We start from the raw sequence: 16,905 nt of genomic DNA, 5'->3' as shown, positions 1-16,905 counted from the left end.
TTATTATAATGTCTGGGTAGACGGTTGCTAATAATGCAAACTGCATTTCTGTTGATTTCAAATATTGAACTAAAACTGAACAAAACAGTCCTCAAAAAGGGCCCAACAGTTCTTAAACCGAACAAACCGAACCGTTTCCAAACCGAACCGTTCCCAAACCTAACCGAACCGAACCGAACCGTTCCCAAACCGTACCGAACCGAACCGTTCCCAAACCGAACCGGACCGGTTTGAAGTCCAAACCGATTGATTCGGTTTAGACTACAAACCGAACCGAAAACGGTTAACCGGTTCTTGGAACACCCCTAGTGTATACCTACTTTTAGGCCACTCTGTATATCGTCGATGTTCTCATGAATTCGTAAATATCCCACTCCACATGTACTAGAAACTCATATGCAAAATTTGAGATGTTGAGTATTGTGTCGCTGTTTGTATTGGAACAATTTTTACACTGTTCTGAAAAATATGAAGTTTCCATTTAGTTCGAATATTCTTTTTTTTTTTTTCAGTAATACACAAGTAACGAAAAATTTACGATTTTCAACGTCTTTTTTTTCTCGAAAAGTCAAGATTTTTTTTTTTTTTACACATTTGCCGGTTCATGATGTATGAGAAATGGGATACCGGTACTGCACTGGGCAGTTTGCGAAAACATCGGCAATACACAATCAGTGTTCATAGGGATGCGCACGAGACGAGTCGAGACAGGATTTTTTTTTTTTTTTTTTTACAAAATTCTAGTCGAGATACTTCTCTTCCAATAGAAAAATATACATTTTTCGAGTCGAGACATCACTTTTACACCACATTTTCGAGTCGAGACAGCCACAAATTTTCCCTAACTGTTCACCTATAGGCCTTCCTTCTCACTAACGACTCACATAGATTGGTCAAAATGTCTCATTTGTGACTAGATAAGTTGAAGGACAAAATAATTTTAGTTAGTTTTGAAATTTTCCTTACCTAACATTGAATTTCCAAATAATAATAATAATAATAATAATAATAATAATAATAATAATAATAATAATAATAATAATAATAATAATAATAATAATTTTTACTTTAACGTCCTACGTTATGTTCTTTAGGGTAAAGGAGACGATGATTAAGGCAAGTGGATGATGATAGAAAAACTGGTAGGATGAGAACGTAGGAGGAAATGAGAGTATCCTGAGAAAACCAGAGTCACAATGTTGTCCACCACAAACTTCCTTGGTCGGGGATCGAACAAGAAACTCTATCCTTAGAGGCATGCGCTCTGCCACTGAGCCACAATGTTTCCCTTATTGATGTGTGTTACGGAAAAAGAAATGAAATGAAATCTTTAAAGTTTTACGTCCCACAGTTATGCCGGTTAGGCTAAAGGAGACGGTGATGGTGAGAGATGCGTGAAATAGTGGAATGAAGTAAATGGGAGGAAACGGGAGAACACCCGAGAAAACCCACGAGCACCGTGTTTGTCCACCACAAGTTCACACGGCGCGAGCTGGAATCAAACCAGAGATTGCTGAGTTTTACCTTCTATACCAATGCTATTCAACTGGGAATACGCGAAGATGTTTCTGGGAGTACGTAATACTAAAATAGGCATATTTCCAATAATTATTAAATGATCATGGTTGGAGAAAATTTCTTGTTGCCAATGGACGATTTTCGAGATGACGTCAAGTGCGTCTAATATTTCCAAGTAATCAGTTAACATTTATTGCATACAGTCTCACGATCAGAATTTTTTTTCACACACATGAATCTTTTTTTTTTTTTTTTTTTTTTTACACTTCTGTAAATCATCCCACAATTTTACAAACAATCAGTCCTTCATCCCTGTAAATAGTCTCTTGATTGGCACACTGATTGTCTTGTTGTTGGGTCTCTGTTTGTCCCCCTTTTTAATCGACAGAACATGTGTATTAGGCCTAATAAGTTCATTCCGACTTATTTTTATAAAACAGCTTCAAGGGTACACAATTGGATGGCGAACAGTGTCAAGGTGCATGCGAGGAAAAAAGGTTGAATAGCACTGTTCTAGACAATAGATGTTTAAACTCCCGAGTCCGTCTGTCGAGTAATGTTGGCCATGAGACGAGACGATATATAAGTCTCGTTTCGTCACGTTTTGTAAATTTATGTACAAAATTCATGTCCTGTTTTTTTTTTTTTTTTTTTTTTTTCTTAATTTCACGTAGAAATTATCAGAATCTTTCCGCGTTACGATGCTGTGATATAACAACATTTAAACTATGTTTCTTATTGGAGGATGTTCTCTAATCACTTGTCTATTTTAAACGTTGATAAATGCTCTTCACTGATGTTCGGACAATCACTTTATCAATTTATATTTTTTATCACTATGAATAATGTAACACTTAATTAGTGAATTCGGTGAATTAGTGAATTCGGTGAATTAGACTTCGGTGAATTAGTGTTGCCTACAAGACTGGAGAAATTTGTGGTCTCGGCTGGATTTTTTTTTTTTTTTTTTTTTTTAAGAAATAGGTAATTGTTGTCCTTTCGTCTTGTTTTCGAGACGAGAATCTAGACAATACTAAAAAAGTATCATCTCGTGGACAACGCTAATTTCACTGTATCTGCCTCCGGATTGATGAAAGGAAGTTCGGAAGATACTCAGCGCTACCTTTTACTCAAAATTTTATATGAATCTTCGTGATAGTAATAAAACATAAAAGTGAACACACCCAAAATAACGTACTTGTCCCCCCCCCCCCCCAAAAAAAAAGTGAAAAACTGAAAAATACGATCAACAATAAAATTGTATGGATAAAAATAGATAGAAAAATACACTTGTGCATTGACTACAAATTAATATCTATGCATAGCAAAATTCGATTATCCCAGTTATTTCTTAGAAAACTATAATTAGTTTTTCGTTGTAGAAATTCCTCTTGAAACATCAAAATAACTAGATAAACAAAATATCCATTAAGACATAACCAACAGCCTTCCTTACAGGCTAAAGATTGCCATTGCGTTGGATTTTGTATAGGGAAATACTAATTCATTTCTGGATTTTTATATATACCAAACACACGTATATAGTATGGCCTTGGGTGCAGTTAGCGGGGAGTAATATGGCGTCTTTTTTTTTTAAAGGATATCTGCAGAGGAATAGACGGGCTAGATATTTGGCTTGCGTGCGTTACGGTGCGGGTCGTGACTTTCGAGAATCGCCACAGTGTCGCGGCGTGATTGTCCTGAGGAGGCTTTGATATGTTATGGCGGACATTTTTTTTTCTTTCTTTCTTTTCACTTCCATTTATAAGAGCAGAAGATACCAGGATTACAATCAAAATAATACGGTCTGAGAATATTAACAATATGCAAGGTAATAATGAGAATTCCCTAAAGATATGTTCTAAAAGGAAATAGAAATGAATGTGGTGTAATCAAAAATACCAATACATCAAGATTGTTTTTACTCTACATACAAAAAGATTGAGAAAGTTTCAGACATTACGAAGTGCACGGTGTCCTACTTAGCATCGAACCCGGCATTTCTTTAACATTTTTTTTTACACTAATGAAGATATAAGACCGGAGTGGCTCAATGGTAGAGCGTTCACTTTTAGTGTTTTGGATCCCTGGTTTGTTCCCGGCTCGTGTCAAACGGGCTTTATGGTGAACAAACACCGTGTGCGTGGGTTTTCTCGGGACGCTCCTTTTTTTCTCTTATTTTTTACATTCACCATTTCAATCAGTCTCATCATCATCGTCTCCTTTACTCTACACTGAGAAAAGGAATCGTACGTGGTGTATGTAAAAACGTATGTTACATGTGTATAAATCCTGTAGTTTTTGGACTAAACGTACAGCAAAAGTATAACTGAAAACGAATATTTTATAGTACTTTCCGTGTAAGTGTTCCATCTATACGTACTTTCCATATGAAACAATATAGGCGGTCAGGATCTCACATACAGATGGACGTATGTAATAAATAGCTGACGTATGTAATATATGGAAGACTATTAGATGTCAGACATCCTGCAACGGCATTGTGTTAACATCTAAACGGGGAAAGCTTCCGTACATATCTAGAATATGCATAACGTATGCTCCGTACTAAATTTGGTAGTAAACATAAGAATACCATATATTTGTACAATATACGGCTGTCCGGATAAAGGATTTTCCTCAGTATATAGAGCATAAACATGGTAAATAAAACTAAAAGATTTCATTTCATTAACGAAGATATTGCAACCCAATTCGAAGTGGGCTTACCTCATTTTGAAAAAGAAAAAAATATATATAACATGTGCTGGAAGTAATGGTGATGTGGTTACTTCAGTTTCTTTCGGGAGGGAGAGGACTTGAAATACACGGGAGAAAGAGTGATGCCATGGGCATAGAGGCCGGAACCTGAGGCTCAGACCGTATCATCTTCCTAACGTCTTTAAGAGGCCTAATCACTCCAAAATTAAAATATCGCTAATTTTACAGTAATTATGTGAAATCTTCAAATAGATAAATAATAATAATCAAAATGTGGAACAAGAGCGCCCTAGACAATATTATTCTGCATCAGGTACCGTTATCACGAGTCACTTAGTTGCTTTCCGTTTGCAGTCATTCAGAAACGCATGACGATTTTCTAACTGGTTGGAAATCGAAAGCAGATAAGTGAGTCATGATAACGCTATCTCATGTAAAATATTATTGTCCAGCAAGCTCTTGTTCCACTTTTCTATTATCTTTTATCTATTTGAAGATATCATATAATTACTGTAAAATGAGCAGTACTTTAATTTCGCCGTAATGGAACCACTTAAGAAGCTCAACACCTACTCTCAACGTTAGGAAACAATTATACAATAAAACTCTACGGTAATTGAGTCCTCCCAGTGAGAATGCCAGAGGACGAAGAGGGCTACACCTGTCCCTCAGACAAGTTGTATTCCAATGTTGTTCAAATAACATAAAACTATTTTTTTCAGTATACAAGAAATAGCTGCCCCCCCCCCCAAGAAATATCTCTTCCTTCGCTTGCCCCTAAGAAATTAAAGTTAGAATCGCCGATGTTTTCTATGCGTCAGCGATTATGCTTGGTTATCCCCTGAGTAACTCCTTGAATTTATCATTAACTGAGAGCGGCGAACACTTACGTAGATTCAGACAACATTGAACACAAGGCATTATATTCGTTATTCTGATATTCGTAATGTTGTTTTAGTATTCCATGATTCTTAGTATAAAAATTATAAATTGATAAAGTAATTATTCGAACATAATGAAGAACAATTACAAACGTTTAAGTATACTAATATCATTACCCAATATACTCCAATACTAAATATGGATTGAATGCTGTTATGTAACTCCTTTCGTGGACCTCTGGTGATGCGGAATGATTCTGATAACTTTTGATAAAATTAAGAGTCTTCATCCCGGCGAAATTAAAATAGCGCTAATTTTACAGAAATTATGTGATGTCTCCAAACAGATAAAAGATAATCGAAATGTGGAACAAGAGCGCCCTAGACAATATTATTTTACATGAGAAACCGTTATCACGACTCACTTACCTACTTTCGATTTCGAGCCATTTTGAAAATCGGCATTTGTTTTCGCGTTTTTAAACAGCTGAAAACGGAAAGCCACTAGGTGAATTGTGATAACGGTACCTCACGCAAAATAATATTGTCTAGGGCGCTCTTGTTTCATATTTCAATTATCTTTTATCTACTTGAAGATGTCACATAATTACTGTAAAATTAGCGGTATTTTAATTTCGCCGGGATGAAGACACTTAAGGGGAAAATCAGAGTGTAAATCTTGTTCATAAATTTGCCAAATGAGACGAGAAAAAACTTCTACAAAATTTAGAGAGACAAGATGCGAAAATCTTATTTCTCACCTCGTAAATAATGCTGATTCTCGGTTCTCACCCAGCGTAGGGGTGGTGGTGTGTAAGAGTTTAGCACATTTGTATATGACCTTTAATGAATTTCGACTGTTGATAATATTGAAGGAAAAGTAATTTTGTAGGGGACATCCCTACATCTATGTATCTAATGTATGTGTGCATGGTTATTTGTATCATATTTGGGCATCACGATTTACTGGTTTGTCTCTTTTTGTTGGAAGTATATTGCTGTGTCTCGGTCATCATGCCATTCTATCTTGATCTGAAATCTTATGTGCCACCGCTGGGTTCATCGCTAGAAAATGCTGAATTGAATGTAGAAAGTCATCACTGAGCAACATTCAGAATATTAACAGTCGAGTCAAGACTAGCACTTGGCAATTCTCGTCTTTAGACTCACGTAAGCAACATTATTTGACCCAATTTTTAGATCCCAACCATTGTTTTACAGTTACATTATTGATATTAATTATTTTACAAAAAAAAAAAAACTATAAAGTGACTGTACAAATGGAAATTAAATACGCTTAAAGATACGCAAATCATTACAAAATATAATCCAAATAATAAGTATGGTTTAAATGATGCTATATAACACCCTTCGTGCATAATACGATTCTCATAACTTCTAGATGATACAAAAAAATCAACACATAAGTTTGCCAAACGAGACGAGATCGAGACAATAAAGAATTGTTCGAGAATCGAGACAAGACGAGAGTTCTACAGGAAACTCACCCTATGGCCAATGGAATCCGGAGGTTCAATGCTGCGTTCACAAAAGCTTTCCACTGACTTCTGTCCTTAGCCAATTCGATCAGGGACGGCGCGAGGAACGCTTGATGGGGTGGGCGGGAAAAGGCGGACCTAGTTGCTGGGTGGGCGGACAACGGAAATGAGAACTGGGCAATGTAGACATTTTTTGACAATAATTAAATTTCAATTTTTATACTCTTTAGTTAGCTAAGGCTCAGACCGAAATAGGGGAGAAACAAGGATGTGGAAAACAGCTGTGTTGGCCTTATAGAAGGTGCCATTCCAGCATTCACCTGGTAAAACTGAAGAAATGCAGGACTTAGGATGGGCTGCGTGAGTTCGTGGCAATATGCTCGACCTACCGAATTCCGCGTGTCACACACACTACCTCTACTTTCAGCTTTTTAAATAATAATAACGGTGTGTTCTGTGTAGTCGAAGAAGTTCAAGACTGCTTTAACTCTTCTCCCTCCAAGAATGCACATGAATGCATAGAAATAAAAGAAGGTTCAAACAACGCAGACTAACAAATAATACTATACTTTTCGTTAATAACATAAAATACACAATAAGTAGGTAAAGTAAAACAAGGATAAAATAGGCTGCTGCAAACATTTTTATCTTTGAAGTATTTATTACAAGAAAGCAAGAGGCAAAAAATATAAATGAGTAACTTCAGAAGCAATGCTGTCGTCTTCGCTCTCTCCAACATCTAGTTCATTTTCACTTTCCTCGAAATCGAACACTTCAAATTGCGAATCCTGGTTGTCACATGTATTTGTATTTTTTGTCTTTTTCCCCATTGAAGAACAAGGATTATCACTAACATCAACGGATTGAAAATCGCGCTTCTTTGAACACGAGAAAGACACCGAGCCTGAGAAGAAATCGCTAATTTTTTTCGACATATTAGCTGAACAAGCACCGACCGCCAAGACTTCTAAACGCAACAGAGATCAACTCAACAATGCTATAATAAGGGTTTTTACAAATCTGTTTAATGCCACACGGGTAAGACATGTGGTACATTGCTGTAAACAATTACAAGTTGGAACCCTCTTATAAGAAGCTATCGCGTCAACACAAAGCAAGGGCGCCGATTTCTCTGTAATTTTTTTTGGGGGGGGGGGGGGCATTCAGATGCAGAAGGCATGCATGAGGATTTTAAGACAAATTGAATTCAAATTATGCCAAATATTGTATATTCATAAATAAAATGCGGGGGCGCACATGGGCTTTGGGGGAGACCGGGCCCCCTTGGGCCCCCAGGATCGGCGCCCTTGACACAAAGCACTACTCTCCTCCCTCTCTTTCTCAAAATGAGAGAATAGATAATACTGGCCAGCTCTGTCAATTATTTAGTTGGCTTTTTAGAAAGCACTTTTTTTTTTCAGTGCAGCACATACAAACACTGGCGTTTTAATAGCACGATTGTGCGTGTGTGTTAAACTTCAATTCATTAATCACGACTTTTGGCATCATTATATTACTACAAGTATCTGTCTTAAAATCATTGTCCATTGCAGAGTTAAACAGAGTCATAGAACCTATTACATTACAATCGAAAGTAATACCTATTGCTTGTGAAGTACAGGATGTCACCTTCTGTGCCGGATTTGCGTATAAGCTAAACAAGCTATAGCTCTCTTGGGGGCCCCAAAAATTTTAAAGAAAAAGTGGCTGTAGTGTCATTTCCAAATAATAAGAAAAAGCAAATAAGATAAAACGCACATACAACAACGGTGTTCTGTACTGTTATGTATTAAGCTCTCATGAAGCAAGTAATAGGGCCCTGTTTTCCAACGCGCCTGCAATGGGATTTCTGTTGCCCAGTCCCGCTTATAATGGAACCCTCGTTTCCCAGCTCCGCTTGTAATGGGGATTTTGTTTCAGAGCCCCATTTTAATCGGGACACTGTTTTCCAGCCATTACACTTAGCTACTTTAATAAGATTTCACAGCATAAGTGATACAGAATCTTGTATGCGGATAGAACTCTAGTGCTACCCTTTCTTGTACTATTTGGAATTCGACAAGAAATTGAATCTGGTAACAGTGGATGCTTAAGAAGAAGCCATGAAACGACAAGCTCGCGAAATAATAGTAAAATATAAAGGAATTACAGTCCTAAGCGGCAATAATCTTTACATCGCGAAATTATAGCTATTTTATTTCGCTGTACGTAAGTATGAAAAGAGTAGTTTGCAGAAGTATTTTCATAACTTTCAGAACTTGGCACTGATTTTCATAGTGATCTATAGAGTTGAGTTGATTTTGAGTTTGACGTCCCTTTCAGCAGCGAGGCTACAAGAGAGGGGACCTACTGATTAACGTGGAATCCAAACCACATGAGCTCCCACCGGGAATCGAACCCGGGTCTCCCACGCCAAAAGTGCGTACGCTAACCGCTTAGCCACGGAGGGTCTAATATAGTGATCTATAGAGTGCGATAATGGATCACTAAAGGCAGTGGCGGATCCAGGGGCGGAGAGGTCTACGATCCCAGTTTTTTGAGTGACAAAAATAATTGAAGCCATTACTTACATATTTTTGAAAGTTCAGAGTAAACTTACGATATATCTATCATAATCTGGGTTTTAGTTGCCCCTTCTCCAGTTTAAAGCTTCTAAGTTCGCCTCTGGTTCCAGCGAATTTGTGTCGTATTACACCTTGTGTAATCTTCGAGGGTTGCATTCCATTTTGAGTTACTCCAGTAACCTGACCTGGAAAAAGCTCACACGATTAGTTGAGCTTCAGGCAGTAATTACCAACCCTGGATGATATTTAGACTGTATTTACTTACACGGATCCCTGGAAACGTTTCAAACTTTACCAAACTGAATAGAAACAACTTGAAATGAGAAATGATGCGGTCTCCACATATTGTAGAAGCATGGCGTGGAGCGTGGATCATAGTTGGTGCAAAAAGATCGGCAAGGGACTTTATTGGTACCAAATTAAACTACCGCTAATTTTACAAATTTTACAGTTTTTCTGTAATGTATTCAAAACAGTAAGTTAAGTTAACGAAATATACACCAAAACGTATTTACTTAATAGATATGTATTAGGTCCATAAATTACCATATAGAATATATTCAAACAGAAAAGACGAAATTTTGTTGCTGAAAAAGAATGCTAGAAATAAATTGGCCCCATTATCTTCAATAGCTTAGGGCAACATCAAACCAAAATCCGGCACTGGTCACCTTTATTATCCCACAAACGCCCCTTGTGCCACCAGTGACCCACTATATTTTTCACTACGTTACACGGGCTATATCATTCATTTAGCCAAACCACCGTTGTTCCTCTTCAGGCACACTACCCGTTCTCTTGTTGTACAAATTTCGTTCAGTTTTCTTCTCAGGTTTTCGATGTAACACGGTATTGTTCAAGGCAGTTGCTAACGAATAAAACTGGACTTGGACGTTTGTGGGTTATTATTCTTCTGTTGCAGGGGTGTCATTTCAGACTTCGCTTGAGGGGGCAAGAACACCAACAATATAAGACTTTCACAGTTTGCACTAGTATATTAGTAGGCAATCGATAAAGTATATGTATTCCTCAAAATCTTGCGGGGGGGCAATTGCCCCCTCCTGTCCCCCTTTAATGACACCCCTGTTCTGTTGGGGTGGGCGGATGGGTGGGCGAGGCCATCCATCGGGTGGGCGGTTGCCCACCCCCGCCCACCCTTAGCGCCGTCCCTGAATTCGATCCAATTTCTACTTTGTATTCCTATTTCTGCGACATCCATCTTAATATTGTCCTTCCATTTGCACCTAGGTCTTCCTATTGGTCGTTTTGCGCTTGGTCTTCCAGTCAAAACTTTCAAAGCGTTTCTACTTTCTTCCATTCTAGCTACATGACCCGCCCATCCTTGACTTGATGACCCTAACAATGTTGGGTAAACCATATAAATTATGTAGTTCCTCGTTATGAAGTTTCCGCCACTTCCCATTCCCGTTCTTCTTGGGTCCGAATATTCGTGTCAGGATCTTGTTCTCAATTACTTTCAGTCTACGTTCTTCCCTCAGAGCAAAGGACCATGTTTCGCAACCATACAGAACAACAGGCATGATTATTGTTTTACATATTTTAAGCTTCAAATTCCTCGACAGAATTCGCGACGACAAGAGATTTTGAACTGAACAATAACAAGGATTCAATGTTTTTGGTTGACATTTAATTTCTTCGTGAATATGGTTTTCGTAGTTTTGATATTTGAAAGTATATGCTCTATCAAAAGTATTATTCGATATTTTGACACATTCATCATTTGCCGTTTTACGACCCCCACGAACTTCCATGTATTTAGTTTTCTCTGCGTTTACTTCTAAATCCATGTCCCTGCAAGCTTTAATAAGACCTCTGTACGTTTCTCTATTGTTCTCCTATTATACACTATTAAATTTACATCATCAGCATACGCCATAACCTGGTGAATATCATTCAACTCTAGGCCCTGGTTGCTATCTTTGATTTTCCTTCTAGTGTATTCCAGGACAAAGTTGAATAATAATGGCGATAATGCATCTGCTTTGTTTCAGACCGTTCTCGACGTGAAAGCTCGTGGACAAAAATTTTTCTACCTGAACTTTACTATGGGATTCATTTAAATATGTCATAATTAATCTAATTAGCTTTCTCGGTATTCCAAATTATGTAGGAATGTTGCACAATATTTCTCCTCTAACAGAAAAAAATTACGTGACGAAATTAGAAAACGTTATTTCACGTCTCGTTTCGTCTCGTCCGCGGTCCGGTGGGTAGTAATAATTAGCAGAATGAGTTAATATGCGGTATCCCCATCTTCCTTTCCTTTCACCTAATAGAAATCGCATATTTTTCCTCTAAAAAATTTGGAGGTTTTTCCTTTTATTGTTTCTTCACATTCTCATTCATTCCACTGATTCTTTCAAAATTAGGGATGTTCACTTTATGAGGCCTCATCCTGGAGAAATTAAAATACCGCTAATTTTACAATAATTATGTGATATCTTCAAATAGATAAAAGATAATTGAAATGTGAAACAAGAGCGCCCTAGACAATATTATTTTGCGTGAGGTACCGTTATCACAATTCACCTAGTGGCTTTCCGTTTTCAGCCGTTTAGAGACGCGAAAATAAAGGCTGATTTTCAAAATGGCTAGAAATCGAAAGCAGATAAGTGAGTCATGATAACGGTATCTCATGTAAAATGATATTGTCTAGCGAGCTCTTGTTCCACATTTCGATTATCTTTTATCTATTTTATCTATCTAAATCACATAATTACTGTAAAATTAGCGGAATTTTATTTTCGCCGGGATGAGGCCTCTTAATAATCTCCTCCAGCCTAAATGAACGTTATATTTATATATTTTTAAATACGCTAAACTTTCCGTCCACATTTTCCCGCCATTAACGTCTTTCTATTCATTTCCTCGCTTTAATCTGTTTCAGACTCTCCAATTTCCGCGCCAGTTTAACTTATAAAACAGAGAATTACATATCGAATAAAAATTAGACAAAGAGAAGAGTATTTAAAAAAAAATCTTACTAAATAAAATCGTAACGTAAATAATAAAACTCGAGCTGTAAAAAGCATTATAATAGTAAAGAAATCATGGAAAAGCTTGAATATAATATTACAAGACAGAATATATATGTGAACGCTTGAGGCTATACTTGTTTCCGTTATATCGTAACAAGTATACAATGATTGCTACTCATGAAATGACCTTTTGTGAATATTGCCTTAAGTCACAAAATGTGATTCTATAATAGAAAGAAATCTTTTGTAAATTGGCCACCTATTTCGTGTATAATTGCTAACTGCAGTGTTGTCAACAACAATGTAAACTCCTACGTATCATGTAATTAAATTAATGTAATGTCACATACAGTATCTATCAAACATTCTACAAATAAGAATTTTCATTTCTAATGATGAAGTGAGTGCATGCGCTGTTTATGTGAGCTAATTGAAAAAAAAAAAAAAAAACTTGTCTCTTTTTAATGAAGTTGAAAGCTTTTAAGAGGCTCCATCACTGCGAAATTAAAACACCGCTAATTTTACAGTAATTATATGATATTTTCAAATAGATAAAAGATAATTGAAAAGTGAAACAAGAGCTCGCTAGACAGTATTATTTTACATGAGATACTGTGATAACGACTCACTTATCTGCTTTCAATTTCCAGCCATTTAGAAAATCGGCATTTATTTTCACGTTTCTAAATGGCTGCAAACGGAAAGCAACTAGGTGATTCGTGATAAAGGTACCTCATGTAAAATAATATTGTCTAGCGCGCTCTTGTTCCACATTTCGATTATCATTTATCTATTTGAAGATATCACGTAATTACTGTAAAATTAGCGGTATTTTAATTTTGCAGTGATTAAGCCTCTTAAAACCACAATCAATTTCATCGGAAGCCGAACACCAGAGACTAGTCGCCTATTACCACCAGCTAATCGGCCACGCGGGCGTTCAAAACCATCCCCTGGACTCCTAGTATTTTGCTTTCATTCAAAATGATTGGGAAAAAAATCAAATTGTCTCACTTTTAAAATTCCAATATTATATTTTGCGTCACTCCATGTCTTCCTTTTGTGGGCACCCTTAGGTCCCTCAAAAGGGATCCTAATGAACGGAACTGGAAAGCATTAATAATTGACATCCAACATGCGCTATATATTTATATGTAAGAGAACAGTTTTGTAGCAGAAAGAGCTATTTGCAATTTCATCGTGAAATGGCTTCACATGTTGTTTTCTCCGTCACATACGTAATTGGCGACACAATAAAACAAATGTAGGTAGACAGGATCCTATCACCCCTTTTTCTCATCATTATTATGCAAATTACGAATGTCCTGATATACTTTTTTGTGTGTGTGTATTATTGCTATTTTGCATATAGTTACAGTCAGACATCATATTAAGATATAGCGGCAAAGGCTTTCTAAGGTAATTTATTCTGAATGGCATTCTTTTTTCTGTTCTTTTAATGGAAATTGTACTCTTTCTTTTTTTTCTTTTTTCCTTTCTTAAGAAACTTCTTAATAAAGTCGTGTGTTTCCTGTCTGCTATGTAGAGAGTGAGATACAAAATAAAAACATAAGAATTTTTCAGGTGCATCTTCCGGCAGTTTCAGAATTAAAATATTATTGAAAAATAATTTGCGCCAGTACATATGTTCCCAGGGGCCTCCCATACAATGCCGTAACAAGTCGCTTAGGGGCCCCGGTGTAGGACGGTGTTTGTAGGGACCTCTAATCAATGAATTGACCCCAGTGCCGAAATTCTTCCCTGAAATTTTGAAGGAGAAATGGTAAATTTGGGAAAGAGTGGTAAATTTTATGGGGAAATGGTAAATTTGGGGAAGAATGGTAAATTTTGAGGGTAAAATGGAAATTTTAATTGAAAATGGTAAATTTGGGGGAAGAATAGTAAATTTTCAGGGGAAAATAGTAAATTTCAGTGTTGCAAAGGGAGATGGGTACCACTGTCAAGAAATTATCTAAAATTAAAGTGGCTAGAAGAATGTGACAAGTTTTTTTTCGTAGGCTTTTTGAATGTTATCCCAAGCCATTTGTAGCCAGCCCAAAAATGTAGGGTGGGGCCGGTACAAGTTAGGGGGGGGAGATCCAACCATACTATAGTTCATTAACCACATTATAGTTCATTTGCAAACCTACCGTGAACATTTTAGGGGGCCCGGCCCCCCAAGACCCCCTTGGATATAGGTCTGTTGTAGCATCTTCTTTTCTTTGTTGTTGTTGTTGAACTGGAATCGGTAACAGTTTATTTTCTATAGATACGAGATTTTGCTGCGTTTCAAAAAAAAAAAAAAAAAAAAAAAAAAAAAAAAAAAAAAAAAAACTGGTGACGGGAAAATCAGAATGAAGCCACGATTGAAAATCAATTGCAACAATACAACCTTAACAAGAAATGCAACATAGGTGAAACAATAGACTTTATTCACTATTGTTGTGACGTCTTTGAGAAAATCGACGATATTATTGTCTTAGCTGACGCCAGGAAGTTAGTTATAAACACAGTTGTTACGGTAGGAATGCCATGCGGAAATCATGTGCTTACATACGATACGTGTTATATGTAGAAGATCAAACACAATAGAGTGCAGTGTTTGCCAATTTAATAATTTCATGGCAGTATCTAGTCAATTTCGCATGTCAATTGGCCAACAAAAATGTAGTTTAACTGTTAGTTATTCACTTTGGCTAATTTCTGCAATTATAATTGCCAATTTCTAACTATCTGCATTTTAACGGTAATTTAAAATATTCTCTCCAATTACAGTCTCTCTTAAATACTAATAAACATAACAACATAAAGGAAAACTTGGTGTTTACATATATTTTGTCTCAAGACGTACTTTACACATTGTCACTTTACATCAGTGATGCCAACCCGTGGGAAAAATCGGATATTGTGGGATTTTTTGACGATAACCTCGAAATAGGATAAAGGGAATTTTCATAAAAACTGGCAAGATTTATGGGATTTTTCATATATCTATTCCATTGACCCCAACAAAATTGTCTATGAGCAAGGAGTAAACAAACGAGTCTTCCATAAACATGAATATAATGCTAATTGTCAAATTTTGTTAGTGTAAAATGCATGTTAGTGTTAAAGTGATTTATGGAGTGACTTGTGAATCTTAAAACAAACAAGCACCAAGTTTATTTTATTCTGGTATTAAATTTAAAAAAATGAAAGAAAGAATAGAATTAATGGAGAAAGGTAAAATGAAAAACGTCAACTTCCAAAATGTTCCATACGAAATAACTGAAGACTTAAAGTTTAAACTAGTTTTCTTACGTTCAGTGGAAAATCGTGGCTCAAGAACATAATGGAAATACTAAACTCAACAACAAAATGTACTTATTTTCATCAGTACTTTCAACTGTCTCTTTCAATTCAGGAAAGTATGTGTTCATAAGCTGTTTGATACACGAAGACGATCGGAATTTTTGGGTCATTCGCTCATATATTAAAGAAAATAACTAATATACACTAATTTCACTGTTTATGTTCTCTAAGTTTAGAAAATTTTGTTATTAGTATACCGTGGGACATTTCAAAGCAAAATGGGAATTTCTGCCACTCAAGATGGGATTTTATAACATTTCAGGTTGGCATCACTGCTTTACATGCTACAGATAATTGGAGATGAACATGCGAGTAAATGATCAAAGATGAAAAGTGAAATGAAATGTTTCAGCTTAACGTCCCACGATTATGCCCTGTTGGCTAAGGAAGACATTATGATTAAGACAAGCAAATAATGACGGAATAATTGGTGGAATGAGAAAGTGGAAGGAAATAATAATACACCGACAAAACCCACGAACACGCTGTTGTCCATCACAAACTTACTTGGTCGAGTATCGAACCAGGGACCCCATGCACCAGCGAGAAGCGCTCAACCACTCACCCACCGCTTCCCCCATGATCGAATATTTAATCGAATAATTTTTAGCAGTAATAGTAGATACAACCTGTTTTATGTACGGTACATTATTTTTATTATTCTTACTTATGTGTCATAGCTCTAATAACATGTCCTGATTCCTGATATACCGGCTTAAGAGGCCCCATCACGGCGAAATTAAAATTCCGCTAATTTTACAGTAATTCTGTGATATCTTCAAATAGATAAAAGATAATCAAAAAGTGGAACAAGACCTCCCTAGACAATATTATTTTACATGAGATACCGTTATCACCACTCACTTATCTACTTTCGATTTCCAGCCATTTAGAAACCAGTCATTTAATTTCGCGTTTCTAAATGGCTGCAAACGGAAAGCTACTAGGTGACTCGTGATAACGGTACCTCATGCAAAATAATATTGTCTAGGGCGCTCTTGTTCTACATTTCAATTATCTTTTATCTATTTGAAGATATCACGGAATTACTGTAAAAATAGCGGAATTAGCGGATAAGGCCTCTTAAGAATTGCTAATTTCAATATGTGGTTAATTTTCATATCAGCATTTCGAGGGTATGTAGTTAGGAGTATATACTTTTAGTGGGGTGTTCAGTGGCGTATTTAGGGGGAGTCTTCTGGACTTAAGCCCCCCCGAAATCTTACTTACTATAGTAAAATATATCAAATATCTTGAAGAATTTTCATATTTTTAGGCAAAGGCCCCCCGAAACAAAATCGTAAATACACCACTGGGTGTGTTACATCAGTAGTGTAAGGATTGCCAACATTCTCTGAAGAATTGCAGGCGA

General features: G+C 36.5%; 1 protein-coding gene across 2 annotated transcripts in view; it reads right to left on the bottom strand.

Annotated features, from left to right (window-relative positions):
• The window catches only part of LOC145676180 (uncharacterized), a 54,453-nt gene that overhangs the window by 15,727 nt on the left and 21,821 nt on the right, over positions 1–16,905 (bottom strand). The gene's annotated exons all lie outside the window — the stretch shown is intronic.

Source organism: Thermobia domestica, chromosome 18 (genome assembly GCF_964235325.1).
Source record: "Thermobia domestica chromosome 18, izTheDome1.hap1.1, whole genome shotgun sequence".
In the NCBI taxonomy this organism is placed as follows: domain Eukaryota; kingdom Metazoa; phylum Arthropoda; class Insecta; order Zygentoma; family Lepismatidae; genus Thermobia; species Thermobia domestica.
The sequence above is the reverse complement of the archived record's forward strand: the minus strand, read 5'-3'. Positions and strand labels throughout refer to the sequence as shown.